We start from the raw sequence: 5,499 nt of genomic DNA, 5'->3' as shown, positions 1-5,499 counted from the left end.
TCTGACCTCAGCTCCCACTGCTCTCCCTCCCAGCCCTCCAGGCCAGCCAGCCCTTCTCTCCTTGGTTTGCACCAAACACAGCTCTCCTTCTGGACCTTCAAGCCTTTCTTCCATCTTCCCTAGCTATATAGCCACAGAGCCCATCCTCTCATCTCCAAGACTTTGTTCAAATGTTATCTTCTCAGGGATGCCCTTTTCTCTCACTCTGTTCTCGGCTTTGCTCTGCTCTATAGCACTAACCATGATCTAACATAACTTGGTTATTTTCCTTACTGTCTTCCCTCACTAGGATGCAAGCTCCCTGAATGCAGATATTTTGTTTGTTCAGTGCTCTGTCCCCAGGTCCTACCTGTGCCTGGAATATGACTGTTGATGTTGAGTCACTAAGTCATGCCTGACTGTTTATGACTCCATTGACTGTAGCCCACTAGGTCTCTCTGTTCATGGGATTTCCCAGGCAAGAATACTGGAGTGGGTTGCCATTTCCTTCTCCAGGGGATCTTCCCAACCCAAGGATCAAACCCACATCTCCTGTATTGGCAGGCAGATTCTTTACCACTAAGCCACCAGGGAAGCCCTGGAATATGGTAGCTGCTACTGCTGCTGCTGCTGCTAAGTCACTCTGTGCGACCCCATAGATGGAAGCCCACCAGGCTCCCCTGTCCCAGGGATTCTCCAGGCAAGAACACTGGAGTGGGTTGCCATTGCCTTCTCCAATGCATGAAAGTGAAAAGTGAAAGGGAAGTCGCTCAGTCGTGTCCGACTCTTAGCGACCCCATGGACTATAGCCTACCAGGCTCCTCCATCCATGGGATTTTCCAAGCAAGAGTACTGGAATGGGGTGCCATTGCCTTCTCCGAATATGGTAGCACTCAATAAATTATTGTTGAATGGATAAATGCATTTCCTTAAGCAAGTGTAAAACTGAGATCTGATTACTTCTATGGTGTATACTCTTTTTGAATAGTATTTGAATATTTCTTTTTTAATGGACATAAAAAAGAAAATATTCTTCTTAGTATGCAGTTTTATGCGTTCGGTAAATGCATATAGTCATGTAACCCCTACCTCAATCAAAATATAGAACAATTATATTATACTTCAAAAAAAATCCTTCATGCTTTCTCTCACTAGTCAAACTTTTCCTCATCTTTAAACCCTGGCAACCACTGATCTGCTCTTCATTCTATGGTTTTTCCCTTTAGAATGTCATATAAATGCAACCATACTGCATGTGGCCTTTTAGGTCTGGCTTCTTTCATTTAGCATGATGCATTTGAACTTCAACCATGGCACTGTGAATATTACTTGCTTGTTCTATTTCAGGATGAGTAGTACTCTAGTATATGAATAAACCAGTTTCAGTTTTATGTATTTCCATGAGACCATGAATAAAGGGAATATATCATCAGGTTCTGTATCACAAAATCAGTTCTCTATGAGAAGACACATACTTTTGTAAGGATTATAGAACTAAATTTAGTGCTTGCTTTAAAACCAAGTATGGAAAAAGAGCTTAAGAAAATTAACAGTGATTTTCTTTGGTAAAAATTTTATTTTCTTTCTTCTAATTTTGTTGGTCTAGTTTTTTTTTAATAAAAAGCACAAACTGTTATAATAGAAAACTGTACTTTTGAAAAAAGATGGTACATTTTTATCGCTATTAAAGTATTCAGGGGATATGGTTTGGAGAAATGAAAACATACACTGTTTCCTTCTAAGTGGCATCAAACAATCTCAGTCAGCTACACTTTTAAAGAGGAATGAGAAAAAAATTGGGTTCAGCAAAAAGTTGACCGAACCCAAAGGAGAAAAATGGATGTTCATTTTAAGATTAAATTTACGACTTTTTTCAGTAACAGTTTTATACCTTGCCATCAAGAACGCTGCTGCTTCTTTAAGAAGGGAGGGTCTCCAAACACTTTATGAAGTAATAGATCATATATAAATAGGTTGTTTGCTCTCGGTACAGATGCCATCATTACTAACTACTTTCAGGCTCTTTGAGAGCTAAATAATTCTGTAATGCATCATTGAACATTTAGTTGCTTCATAGCAGATGGTTTCAGGGGTCCATCTGCTCACAGCAATGTTTTCAACAAGCCCCCTTCACCTTCACCAAAAGGTTCGGAAGCATTAGAATATTCATTCTCCACTACAGGTGCGTTTCCTTGGTTCCCCTGGATTAAGGAAAGGAGCCACTGTCTCCTTTATCCCCCCTTGAAAGGAGACGCTGCTTTGTAAGTGTAAGAAGTCTTACTGTGAGTGTCAGGGGAACAAGAGAAAGAGTATCTTGATTTAGAGAATTTTTAAACTCAGGTATCGTGTTATAGACTAAGTTATTGTGTGTGTGTGTGTGTGTGTGCATGCACGCCAGTGAATATGTAGTGATTACTTACTTTCCTGGGCTGTGTTAAAAATGGATACTAGGCAGTCAAGTTTGTTTCATTGTTTCTGCCCCTAATAAATTCCTGTAGAGAATCAGCTGCTTTAGAATATTCTGGGGGGAAGGTACATTCTTCTGCCTTTGAGGCCATGGGGAAGTCCCTTAGGCAAGGTCAGGGTGAACACAGGAAATGCATAAAGGAAGTGTAGCTAAAACCATCTGGATAAGAACAAACTGAATATAATATCAGAATGCTGAGGCAATCTGGGAATACTAGTTATGGGGACACAGCTAGTTTTATTCCAGAAATCCCAAATGCCCCATTACCTATGTGATCACTGAAATTTGCAGTCAGACTGCTGGAGAAACAGAATGGTGACATGCAATGAATAAGACATGTTTTGCAGCTGCTCCCTAAATATGTAGAATTTTCTTTTCCAAATTGGAAAATACTAAGGAAAGGCAAAGTTGGTGATGAGGAAACACAGAACATTAAGTAGAAGACTTTTAAAAGACCACCAGAAAGTAACAGTCCACTTACGCTGATTGGGTCAATAGACAGTCCTGATCCAAATACACAGAACACATGGATTCAACACTGTGAACTATGTAAATATCTTTCTGGTCCTGAATCATTAGAAAGGTGTCACTTCATCACCCATTTGTCAGAAAAAAAAAAAAAAAACCAGTGAAGAGCCTGTTATTTCAGAGAACTGGTAAACGTAGAGAAGCATTCAGAGCCAAGAGTACTCTGTGTATTCTATTCAAGTGGCTGTATTTTAATTTTCTTTCTAGAAGGAACAAATGGATTCAGCTTAAGAGATTAAAGAAAATTGTTGGAGCTTTCCGAGTCAAATTTCAGAGAACCGTTTGAAGGCAATTTAATTATCTATCCTCATTTTTAAGAATACAAAATATTAGAGAAAATAAATACGTTTGTCTTACTAAAATGAATGGTACTTGGTCTGGGCAATTATCCTTGGTGGAAGTTCTAGTCTTATATTCATCCATGTGTTGTTAACATTTATTAAGTACCTACTAGATGCTTATAATTGGACAAGATTTACAGAGGAGACTCTTTATTTTCAACCTTCTGGATCTTCCTGCTTTCTAAGCTGAGGCTCCTTTGCTAAACGCTTGGTGTCACAGGTGAATGATTTATTACCAGCCTCAAGTCTGAAGGAGTGGCCTGTGCTGGAAAACCGGAGTTAGCACATGGCTGATATTGACGTCCATATCATCTTGATGATCCTGTCAAGAATATCCACTGAAATTGACTTTGCCATCACTCCTACTTTTGCCATCAAAGCAGAAATACTATACTAGACATGCTTTCTGTGTGGTGAAACTTCAGAATTCAGTTAATTTAATCCAATGTTCTTTTCTAGGCATTAATTGAATACTGAAGCGTAGTATGAGCTGTTAGCTCTATGAGGAACCCAAATGAAGGTCAGGACCTGTTCCACACCCTCAAGTCATTTAAAATCTGATTGGAGAAATAAGATAGACCTCCCTGAAACTGAAAGAAGCAACTGTAGGATGCAGTAAAGATGGGATATTCTAGACTGGAAAAAGGGAAGGACAGGGGCGGGGAGGGGGGAGTCAGAAAAGCATCCTCTTCTCGTGCTGTCATGGACTCTGTCAAACACTTGACTCTTTAGAGAAGAAAGCGGGCAGACAAAGAAGCTTGGGTTCACCTTAAGGAATCTGGGATTGATTTTTTTAAATATGGAAGGAGCTGTTGATCTTTGTGTTTGATCTGTATGTAGGCAGAGCCCTAAGTGAATACACAAAGACAGGAATAAATGGAATGAAGTCAAGGAGTAGTTGAGGACGGAGTGAGGGACCTAGTTGAGGCTAAAGGACCATATTTTAAAGAATCGAGAAAGAATTGGAATCTGAAAGTGGTTGGCCTTATATCATAACAGTTGAATGTGGGGCACAGCTCAATATAGCACAACTGTTTGATACAGTCAAGACTGGCTGAGAGTCAGATCCATTCAGGTGATGAGAAGAACACCAGGGGCCCTCGTTATAATCAGTGTTTATTACATAGTCTTTTAGTTTAAATAAAGAACATTGATCACTAAGGATCTGAAATTAACACCTCAGGAAGCAGATTTGGTTTTAAAATATACAATTGTTATTTTAAGGTTAGAAGGAGGGAAATCATTTATTAGAAAGAAGTTTTAAGAAAAAGATAATCAGTATGAGTAGAGGGTTCACAGAGTCAGGAGATCCATTCATTTTTCAGATCAGAAAATAAAATATACCAGCAAACGAATTGAACTCTTCCAAACGGTTTGAAGGCAATAAAACCAGTGATATGACTAGCAGAAGCATTCATTCATCAGTGTGAATTCTCATCAGTGTGGATTTAGATCAGTGTGGAACTAAGATCATGGCATCTGGTCCCATCACTTCATGGGAAATAGATGGGGAACCACTAGAAACAGTGTCAGACTTTATTTTTTTGGGCTCCAAAATCACTGCAGATGGTGATTGCAGCCATGAAGTTAAAAGACACTTACTCCTTGGAAGGAAAGTTATGACCAACCTAGATAGCATATTCCGGAGAAGGCAATGGCAACTCACTCCAGTACTCTTGCCTAGAAAATCCCATGGATGGAGGAGCCTGGTAGGCTGCAGCCCATGGGATCACGAAGAGTCAGACACTTACTGAACGACTTTACTTTCACTTTTCACTTTCATGCATTGGAGAAGGAAATGGCAACTCACTCCAGTGTTCTTGCCTGGAGAATCGCAAGGACGGCGGAGCCTGGTGGGCTGCTGTCTGTGGGGTTGCACAGAGTCGGACACAACTGAAGTGACTTAGCAGCAGCAGCAGCAGCAGATAGCATATTCAAAAGCAGAGACATTACTTTGCTAACAAAGGTCCGTCTAGTCAAGGCTATGGTTTTTCCTGTGGTCATGTATGGATGTGAGAGTTGGACTGTGAAGAAAGCTGAGTGCCAAAGAACTGATGCTTTTGAACTGTGGTGTTGGACAAGACTCTTGAGAGTCCCTTGGACTGCAAGGAGATCCAACCAGTCCATTCTAAAAGGGAATCAGTGCTCCTGGGTGTTCTTTGGAAGGACTGAGGCTAAAGCTGA

General features: G+C 40.3%; 1 long non-coding RNA gene across 1 annotated transcript; it reads left to right on the top strand.

The window, feature by feature from the left end:
- Nucleotides 1-1,690: 1,690 nt before the first annotated feature.
- On the top strand, nt 1,691-3,336 carry LOC112441782 (uncharacterized). The gene is made up of 2 exons (XR_003029647.2): nt 1,691-2,161; nt 3,182-3,336. It is a non-coding gene; the product is annotated as an uncharacterized lncRNA (long non-coding RNA).
- The last annotated feature ends 2,163 nt before the right edge of the window (nt 3,337-5,499 follow it).

The sequence above is a fragment of the Bos taurus genome, chromosome 16, assembly GCF_002263795.3.
Source record: "Bos taurus isolate L1 Dominette 01449 registration number 42190680 breed Hereford chromosome 16, ARS-UCD2.0, whole genome shotgun sequence".
NCBI lineage: Eukaryota > Metazoa > Chordata > Mammalia > Artiodactyla > Bovidae > Bos > Bos taurus.
The sequence above is the reverse complement of the archived record's forward strand: the minus strand, read 5'-3'. Positions and strand labels throughout refer to the sequence as shown.